The following is a 10873-nucleotide window of genomic DNA, read 5'->3' as shown; positions in this document are numbered from 1 at the left end:
AACTTGTCCATCGTCACAGAAAATTCTACTGAATAACAATGGTCTTTATGAAAGAGTCTACTACTGATGAATGGATGGCAGATTTAATTCACTTTTATCAAGTCATTTTTCCTTTGGTGTAGGAGGTTAAATTAATCATATCAAATTTAAATATATTTTCTTTTAAAAATCTGTATTCTAATGTAAATAGTTAAAAATGTGCCACAGTCATTGCAGTGTAGATTTTCTTTTTTTTTCTCTCTCTTCCTACAAGGACAATGGAATTTCAAAAGATTCCATTTCCTCAAGATAGAGAATTATAACATTAGTCAGTCCTCCTCTTCAATTTGCATTTTCTTTCTTTATAAAGACCTATTCTAACCTTGCTCTGCTTCCAAGTTTATCCAGCAAAGGCCAAACCCTTATTTTGTGGCAAGAAATTCCTATTTTAGAGGAGAGTAGTTCAGGCCTCAAACTACACTCTTGTGAAATTTGTAACTAGCATTAAAAAAACTCACTTCCTAGCCAGGTTCCTTTACCAGGTGAGGAGGCTCTTACACACTTCCAAAGTTCCAGCAAATTCCTTAGTCTAATTCAACTTACCATCTCTCAATTCAGAAAGAAGCATTTTTGTAACATACATGAAAAGACAGAAACATAGAAATGCATAAACAATGCCGCTTGACATCCTTATGTGAGGAAGTAGAATGTTCCTGCAGTTAGAAATTGAGTCTATGGCCATACCGCCCTGCACACGCCTGATCTCGTCTGATCTCGTCAGCTAAGCAGGGTCAGGCCTGGTTAGTACTTGGATGGGAGAAATTGAATGTGAGGGTCTGTCTGATTCAGCAGAGAAACTATGAGTGAAATTCTCTCTATCCTTTACGCTTAGAAAGGAATCATGTTGCAGAAGAAGAACAGAAATACAGGAGTAACTAAACTAAATGAAAATGCTATGAAAAACTCCCAAACCACAGGACTAAAACAGTTGCACTGAAATACAACTCCTGAGAACCTCGACAAAAAGTAAAATGTCTGTATTTAAAATACTAGATAAACCAACTGATCCAGATAAAAACAGAAAGAAAGAAATCTATAATTACATGAGTATACAGAGAACTTTTAGTATTTTAATAAAAAATAAATACTAATGATTAATCATTTAGTATTGAAAGATTTGATTTTAAAAGTATATAATGCACCCTGGCTGGTGTAGCCCTGAGAATTGAGTGCTGGCCGGTGAACTGAAGCTTCTCCAATTTGGTTCCCACTTAGGGCACATGCCTGGATTGCAGGCCAGGTTCCCAGCTGGGGACCCGTGAGAGGCAACCAATGGATGTAACCCTCACACATTGATGTTTCTCTCCCTCTTTCTCCCCTCCTTCTGCTTTCTCTAAAAATATACAAACAAAATCTTTTTTAAAGTATATAATACAACTATTAAAAATAATAAACTCAGGTAAATAAATACTTTAAAGAATATTCCAAGCATTTTAGAAATAGGTCATTTTTCAGAACAGCACGATGTTTGGAATCTAAATTTCCACAGCAGATTCCATAGTTTATAAAATTAATTACAGCCTTGATATTAGCTACGAAAATGTACATTACTTAGGGGGCAGACCAAAAAAAAAAAAAGAACGTCCCGGTTTCCCAAACTTTTCTGAAACAGATTTTGCCTCTTGGAAATTATACTTGCTTTCAAGATTCTTTGCATTGTTTAAATTCATAACCTCATATCTTTGTTCACTTGCACACCTTCTAGGCAAGTCTAAAATCCAATAAATTGCTATAAATGATTACCAATAAAATATTTTCCAAGTAATTTTTTCTTAACTTTTAAAATTTAAAGAGTTCTATTACAATTAGGTTAACTACTTACTCCTGGCACAAAGCCTCTGGAACACTCTTTCTCGAACACTAATGGGCCTTGGAAAAATTTGAAACTCTCAATTCATTAAGACTTTGAGTAGCTGTTTTGTACCCAAGAATGAGCATTGATAGAGACATTGGGACCAAACACATAATTTTATGAAATATGATGAAAACATAAGGGTTTTGTTGTGATGCATGTAGCAATCAAGAACCTGTTTCTTTTTAGCTGGCTCCTAAAAATTACCCCTTGTATAATTATTAAATAAAAACACTCACTTATTCAGTACTCAGCCAGCTTTTAAACTCTGAATAAGAGAAGTACACAGTGAGAGAGGTACTTACATGGTTTCCTTGGATACTGGATGATGCCATTCAGGTCTATGTTTTTATCTGAAAGTGGTGCCCTGCAGAGAAATAAGGTTTGGTGAGTGGCTGTTTATATATAGTAAGTAAATAGGAACTTTGTTTATTTTACAAAGCATTTTTTAAATTTTGACCCAGATTTCTTTTTCTCATCACGCCCAACCCTTGTAAACAACAATAATATGGTAGAACAGGTTCTTTGTACAACTCTTTTGCATACCACTTAAGAAAATGTAATTATTAGAGGGAAGCTCAGAATCCTTTGGCTAACTAAGCACTTTACTCCTTGGGCAGCTTTAATATCTGGATACTGTATTTATGTGAGACGCATCAGTGAACACTGCTTGCCTCTCTGCTTTCCTTCAGAAGGAATTGCTCTCCAACCATCAGTAAAGAAATTCATCTTTTAAAAAATCACATAAATGATAAATGTCCTTACCTTGATGAAAGACTAAGAGAATGCCAGCTCTTGCCAGCTCCTAAACACCCGCAGACATGAGCTGCCATTTTAAATGTTGTAGTAGGTTCCTAGGTTCCCAATAGTTCAAGTGCTATGAGCATGCAATTTTGACGCCCAGTCTCTCAGAACTACATGCTTTCCAATTTTGGTAGTGTGATTAATCCTCTTATGTGATAAGTTTTAGCCTTCTAATATTTCTTTGGATCGAAAGGAACAAATGGCAACTAACTTTAATGCTTAACACAATTTAATAACCTGAAATGAAGGAAGTGTGTGGTATGTTTCCATTAACAAGTTTCCAGCCACAATTAATTGAACAAAAACTTGTCTTGTTCCAAGATTATTCTTGGAAAATGTAATTTTGAAATCTGTATGAAATAAGGAAACTTGCTTTTTTTTACCATATGAAAGCAATCTCTATTTTTTAGGCATGATTTTTGGATAGACTTCTGATTTGATATTTTCCATTTGAACTAGCAGCCTGGGGGCTTGGAAGGGGGGAGGGGAGGGAAGCAGTTCTGTGTTCTTTTGCCAGCACTGACAAAGGTCTGGTTGTCAGTGATACCTTTACAGCTAAATTTACTCCAGAGTGACAGGAGCAGGTGCACCTTGGCCTGCCAGACACTTGTGCACAGGGATCACGCATCTTACGGCTTGACGATCAAGGGGGGAAAGCCTGGGTCTTCATAGAAAAGGAGAGGAGGCAAACGCAGCCCAAACTGGGGGGTTTCTCTTCAAAGCCAGCTGGTCTGGCTTTATTCTACAGGAATTTTTTTACCTGTCAGAGTTTGGACAACAAAGCCCTCAGCAGGTGCTGACGGGTACAACTTCCTGGAGAAGCAGAAAGGCACTGGTGAGTTTCAAATGCCAAAATATATTTTTTAATCTCTAAAAGTTGATTTTGTTGTCCTAGAAGAGGCATTATGGAGGTACCTACATTCAGATAGCTGATGAGACCACTGAAATCAGAGCCAACTAACTCAGCAGTGGATTTGCCTAGTATAGAATGTGGAGCAGTTACTATTTGACAAGTTTTTGAAAACTTTTTAAAATAAGTTTCTTTAAAGGAAATATTTTATATTTTTAATGTTGGTCTCTTTCATTAACTATCTTCAATATCTGAAAGATGAATTAATTATATGTATGATGTTAGACAATTTAAATAAATACATAAATATTATTTCATCCCTTTTTTTCCTAATTCTGCCATCATCTATTGTGAATAAAATGTTGTTTTTAAAATAAATCTCCAAGTAAAAATGTGAAGTGGTACATGCTCTTTTTAAGCATTTTATGTGTTGGTGTTTTTTTATGTGTGCATGTGACAGGAATATGAGTAGGGAGAATATTAAATTAATTTTATTTTAATACACTGTTTAAAAACATGCATTGCACAGAATATTTTATAATTAAAAGTGGCAGCATTTCTCATTACTTTAGAAAAAGTTTCTTTAGAAAAAATTCTTTGAAATAAATAACCAAGACAGTTCTAAAACATGTTTTTACATCACTGATTTCCAAAATTAGTACATTTATATTGTTGGTATTTTTATTTTGTGAATTCAAAAGTTTAGGCAAAAATATATTTTATTTTCAGAATAGGATTTTAATTAATGCAAAACATAGAAAAATGAGAACACATGTTAGGACATATTTTTTAAAAGTTATTTTATTTCAATAACTCATTCTTTTAACCATGCTTCAAACATTTCTCTACAAATTGTTGTATTATAGCAAATTGAAAACATTTATTTAAGCAAGTAAGAAGCTCAAAGCTAGAACTATACATAGTAAACATATGAAACCATTTTAATAACAAAAATTCCATATTCATATGCAATATGAGCTAATGAATGTAAAAGACACACAGCATACATTGATCAAGAATGCTATAAATTATTATGCATAAAATCAATTTTCTGAGCTGTTGGGGGTAGAACTGGTGCTTAAGAAGAGAAAGGCCCACCAATATAAATTACTAACACTATAAGACAATTATTTTATTCTGATGATCCCATAAATAATTTTCAATCTACATGTTTAACATAGTTGTATACTGAGAAAATTATAAGATCTGATTTTCTTAAATGATCACTATATCAAAAACAAATTACAAATCAATAATGACAGATATAGCACAAGTTTATAAGTATCATACTCTTTTAGAATAATAATTGCTGATTAAAATTATGAAATATTTGTGGTTTTAAAATGATCAGAAATGATCCACCTAATAAAAAATCTATTATTTTAGAAATATAAACTTGTCTATATTTAATGGTCCCATATATTAAAAATTAAAATCCAAACCTAATTTTCATTATAAATTATTATATATAGAATATGGTTCAGAAAATTAAAGCATATTTTATTTTTAAACCGGAATATGTTGTGCTTTCAAAGTGCTATTTTGTGAACAATTTTTTTCATTATATTGATTCTGACACTTGAGTAACCATAGTTGCTAAATTTTTTAGAGAACTTCATTAGTCCTTTAAAGAGTAAATATGTACTCCATGCACTTGATGATTTCTTTTTACTTATCTGATCAGCTAAATACTATATCCCTAAAGAATCAGAGCACTTGCTTTAAAAGATAACTAGATACAACTCAATTGAACATGCACTCTTCAGATATGTTCAACTTCAGAATTACATTTTTATGTTTTTATGTACATTACTATTTGTTATAATTATTATACTATTTGTAATTCATACCAAATAGAAGCAATAAAAACTTCTTCCAAATGATTTTTATGACATTTGTGTATTATTAAAGTGTGACTGAACCTCCTAGTAACAATATTAGGTTTAGGCAAAATTTTTCTAAATAACTAAAATTTATTATTTTAACCACATCTTGAATCATGGGCTTGACCTAAAATTCCAGGGCATTTTCTTTTAATTATTAGAAGAAGCTTTAATTAGTAGTTTGACATGCAGCTACATGTTTTTCTTTTTCTGATAAAACTTCAACTTTCATGTCACAAAAATACCTATGCCAACTCCATCAAAATATAAAAATGATTTGTTGTAATAAGTCCTAGTCAGAAATTGTGACTTAAAGTTGCAATAACTCATATGTGCCCTAAATGTTTAATTTGAAAACATATGCATTTTAAGCATTATTTGCAATACATCTTCATATCTTAAGGCCAGCTTATTTATAATGGAGAAAAATAATCATTCCTCTGATTTATAAAAACATTTGAAAAACATTTTGTTTACCTTGTATATTCATAAAAACAATCTTGATTCTCCAGCAGCTAACTTCAATAAATTATATTCTAAGTATCAATCTATTTAACTTCAAGACAATGAAGTTTCCAGCTAAAATGATTTACTTGTAAGTATTTAAAGAAACAAAAATATTTTGGCAGCTTTATATGTATCTCCTCATTGACCAGACACCTGACTGACAGCTGTCAACTGTCCTTGGGCCAAATGGAACCCAGTAAAGATAAAAATTACATATTACTCATCCCTGTTCAAAGTACCTGGTGCCAGTAAGTTTACAAATAGGAATAACTAGACTGTAGATACAAAGAAGTAAAAGAGGACTCATTTCAGCCACTTACCATTCCTCCTTTGTTAGGAAGTAAGTTAATCAACTTATTTCCCCTTCCTTTTCTTATTTACCCACTTCTCTTGGTGTCCCTATCTCACTCTTAAAAGATTTAATTTCCTTACAAGCAATTCAGATGTATGTAGCAAGTTTATGTACGTGAAAAATACTGGGCAGCCAAGTGATGATGCCCACACATTTCTCTCAGTCAAATATTTTTTGCTGCTCATGAAACCTCGACTTCTGGGAAAGCACCTTTGAAGTTTGAACTGCTCTTTTTAAAGAAAATGAAACAGAAGCACAAATACAAAACCTACCCAAAGTCACCAGTGTGATGATGTACATGCAGACTTGGGTCTGTCTCTCAATGTCATATCCAGTGATTTTTTTTCCTATTAGGCTCTAAACATATGGACTGCAAAAGGGAACATGGAAAATTAAAGTGAGTTACATTTCCTTGGAGAACTGTTTTCAGTCATCAAACTTAATACTTTCTTATAGAAATGCACAATTTTATCAGAGCATTTTAAGATGTATTTAAAATTTTTAAATATTTATGCTAAATTATTTTTTGATTCTCTTATCATTTAGATTGATTTCCAAACTGAAAATATTGATTGTATATGTAAAACAGCAGAAATTTCTTAAAAATCAGTGCCCATAAGTATGTCTAGAAGATGAATGCAGAAATCAAAAGTTGTGATTGAAAATTTTTTAAATATTAGGGGATAATTAAAAATACCAAATATACTAAAGCATAAGCATATGTATAGTACTCAAGTGCAGAATGTATTAAACAGTTCACATAACTGGCTCGACAGCTAACTAGATTGTGTATGTGACTACCAAAGTTCTCTGGACCACAAAGGCTTCATCAGTGTTTCCTACCAGCTCAGAAATTCTATGACTCATTAATCCTGTATTAATATAAGTATCTTACATTTATTCAAATAGTTATTAGTTATATTAATAAATATTTTATATTGCTATAACAAAATTTGTAGATGATGATATGCAACATACTGATTCAGTCCAGGTCATGAAAATATATTCAAACTAAATACTTAAGTCTTTTCTGGCCCTCCAGAAAAGAAACTGTTCAGGGGATATCTATCTTGTTCTGAATTTAAAAGAATTTATCTTAACCCTAGGCTTTGCAGCAGTATTTGCATTAAAACCCAGACACAAATTAATTTTTAAAAGAGGAGGGGGCAGCTTAAAACTTTGAAATAGAATATGGAAGAAAATTGTAGACAGGTTTCCCTGCAAAAGATTGGTCTAAAATAATCTCCAACAGTTCTATAGTACAATTTAGCCACTAAATTATATATCTAAATTTACAAATGTATTTGCTTATTCCACTACATTTAGTACAAATCAGCATTCGTTTTTCATCGCAAACCATTTAACAGTATGCAGTAACTATGCAAATCAATTGCAAGCAAAAGAATGGGTAAATACTATCCATTTCTAACAACTGTGAAAGACAGGGGTGTCATAACAAAATATGCAAAATCACAAGATTTTCAAAAAGATTCCATTGTCTCCCAGCATCTCAAAGGGATGTTAGGGGAAGTGAGTAAGCCATCCCTTGTTGGCCTTTGAAAGATCATCAGTGTTTCCTCTTTAGAGTTGAAGAGTGATGTCCAAAGAGCACCAACGCAGAAGCAGCCCACTCTGAGTCGTGGTCTGTTTCACTGCTACAAAGCAGCGAGTTGGAGTAATTTTGTGATTGGAAACAAGTCATGTAACTGCTGAGAGGCTATTGAATAGATGGGACTCTGCTAGGCTACGTGTAAATTTTGGAAAGGAAGCTTTAGTTATCTGATAAGAGGTGTAAGAACACCAGAACAAATCGGTGGCTTTCAGTCTGCAACAGCATGCCTGGCCCTTTCTCTCTTGCTATAAGTAGCCCACCATGTCGGCATTCCAAATAATTAAAACTAACAACAGTATTTAGCCCGTGAAATCAGTGGGCAAAACAAAATCACTCTGTAATACACTACCAACCAGCTGGCCATATTTTTCCCACTTGGGTACCCTGGTAACAAAACATGGAAGGTCTCACCTTCAAAATTATATTAACACCCATAGCTCTGTAGGGCTAAGTTAATGCAAAGGACTTAATGGTCACTTCATGTTTCTAGTTTTATAACAGAAGAAAAATTTTAACAGCAAAAGAATTTTACCACACTTACTGCTGTAGTAAGTCAGTATAAGAATGTGTTTGTGTAAAGAAAAAATAAAGTTGTGATAAGGAACAGGAGGATTGGAGAACCCCTAATCTGAAGTGTTAAAAATATCTGGATCCAAGAGAGGTTAATGGCAACAGCTGAGTATGGAGAGAGGTTAAAAGGCTGGAGATCATAAATAATGCTGCAATGAATATAGAGGTACTTGTATTCTTTTGAATTAGTGTTTCGGGTTTAGTGGATGAAACTACTATGGGACATTTACACAATGGAATACTACTCGGCCATCTTAAAAAAAAGGGAACTAAACCAGTCAGACAAAGACAAATACCATATGACTTCACTCATATGTGGAATGTAATGAACAAACCGAACTAACAAGCAAAATAGAGACAGACTCACAGATAAAGAGCAGGATGACGGCTAAGGGAGTGGTTAGGAGGTGGTGGGTTTAAGCAAAAAGGAAAAAAGAACTCATGGACATGGATAACAGTGTGGCAATTGCAGGGGCAGGGATAAATGGTAATGGAAAAATATGATTAAAAATATTTTTTAAAAGGCTTGGAATATGGCTCACCATGTTGCCTAGAATGACCATGTTGTGAAGACCCTTTATAATTGCTTGGAAGATTGAGGCAATTACTGAGGCCATAACAAACATTTGCATTGACTGGATGTCTCTTTACTGGAAAGCCACATTTCTCAGAAGATCATGAGCAGTGCTAGTCCTGGTTGGACAGAATCTAAGCTCACAAGTAGCTGGCAGTCGCTGAAGCATGAACATGTCTGGGGGTCATCAACTATGGAGGTACCTGGATCTGAAGCCTATTTTATAGGTTTTCCTAAGATACCAGGATCCAAGGAATATAGCCCACCCAAGAACAGAGCTATCCCTCAGATAAGTAAAGATTAATAATTGTTCAGAAATTTAAGAGAATTGTGTCCTCATATTGGTTAATCAGTTTTCTAATGATAAGGGACAGCATATATGTGGCATTCTCTTTGCTCATTTACAATATGAACTAATTCAGGCAATGGTGAGAGTTATATCATTCTGAACTCTCGTTCTTCACATGTTGAAAAGTGTTCACAAACTCAAGTTTACTAAATGTGAAGGCCTTTGCAAATCTAATGCTTACTATTACCCTAAGACAATGGCTTGCAAGCAAAATGTATCTAGAAACACCAGGGAAAGTTGTTACAATGCACGTTCCTGAGAGGATGGGTCAGTGGTCCAAGGTGGGGCCCAGGAATCTGCATAAACTTTAGAAACTCTGATAAACTCTCCTCTGCACTAGGCTGCACTATCCTTGCAAGTCTTTTTACCTTTAAGAGGGTAGATTCTCTCCTACAATAACAAGACAACTAGCACTTAAGTAGTTTACTTGTTGAAATTATTTTTATGTGATGGGGGAATAATAAGGTTCACCCAATACAAGTTATAAGCCAAAAATTACTCCCAAGTTCTACTTGAGTTTCAGGCACTAAATAATACAGCTTGCAATATGAAAAGTGGTTTGAACTTACTAGGAATGTCATTAAAAAACAGTATAGACAATGGTTATGAAAGTCGGTATACATACACATCCAAGTTTTAGAACACTTGATCACCACTGACCTAGAAAGTTCAAGAGGTTATAGACTAGCAATAATGTAACGGAAACCACAGGCTTTATTCTCCTCTGTGCAAGTTATTTTGTGGCCATTGGCGGCGCAAAATAGAATCTTACAGATACATAAATTTGAGGTAAGAATGTGTAGATGGATAACATAAATCCTTTGCAAGTAATAAATAGATAAAGAACACAGCACATGTCTTATTTGCTGTGTGTTCATCCTCATTGTAATCAAAGAATAATTATAATGATTAATAACAAAAATAATCATAGAAATTCTTCTATACTCTATCATCTATAGTATATATCGATTGTTTAGAAATAAGTTCCTTTGTTAGCAGTATTTTATTTTGAAGTGATTCTGATAAATAGAAAAGTATTATATCCTATGGTCTGAAACAGAAAATGTAACTTCCAAAGCAGTGAAAAAGATTCTGACTAATAGTTGATAAGCAGTTGTTTGTGTGGATGCGTGTGTAACTTAGTATACCCAGTTTAGAACTGAAAATAAAAAATTTACAACTAAAGATGGAGCAGAAAAGATGAGGGAATGAAGGAAATAAAAGAAAAAATCAAGAAAACGAAAAATATAGGAGTAAATATATGATTAGGTATTTAACTATTACTAAAGGGGGTGAGAAAGAATAAGAAACTTGAAGAATATTTTTACCCCTCCTTAAGTAATATTCAAAATCTGTTACTTAGAACCATGTTTCTATATTTCTGAATCTCTTCAGAGAGATAATTTTAATATAAAGTGCACTCCATTTGATGTGGATACTCTGTATTTACAGGTTTAATGCTACACAAACTTGGGACATGT

At 33.4% G+C, this 10873-nt stretch overlaps 1 protein-coding gene across 2 annotated transcripts in view; it reads left to right on the top strand.

Annotated features, from left to right (window-relative positions):
• Window positions 1-3391: 3391 nt before the first annotated feature.
• MEF2C (myocyte enhancer factor 2C) overlaps window positions 3392-10873 on the top strand; it is a 163030-nt gene continuing 155548 nt past the window's right edge. For both annotated transcript variants that reach the window (XM_037159629.2, XM_037159628.2), the window contains exon 1: window positions 3392-3530. The gene's annotated coding sequence lies outside the window, so the exon portion shown is untranslated. The remainder of the gene's footprint in view (window positions 3531-10873) is intronic.

The sequence above is a fragment of the Artibeus jamaicensis genome, unplaced genomic scaffold, assembly GCF_021234435.1.
Source record: "Artibeus jamaicensis isolate MK-2021 breed Jamaican fruit bat unplaced genomic scaffold, CSHL_Jam_final contig_373, whole genome shotgun sequence".
Taxonomy (NCBI): Eukaryota; Metazoa; Chordata; class Mammalia; order Chiroptera; family Phyllostomidae; genus Artibeus; species Artibeus jamaicensis.
The sequence above is the reverse complement of the archived record's forward strand: the minus strand, read 5'-3'. Positions and strand labels throughout refer to the sequence as shown.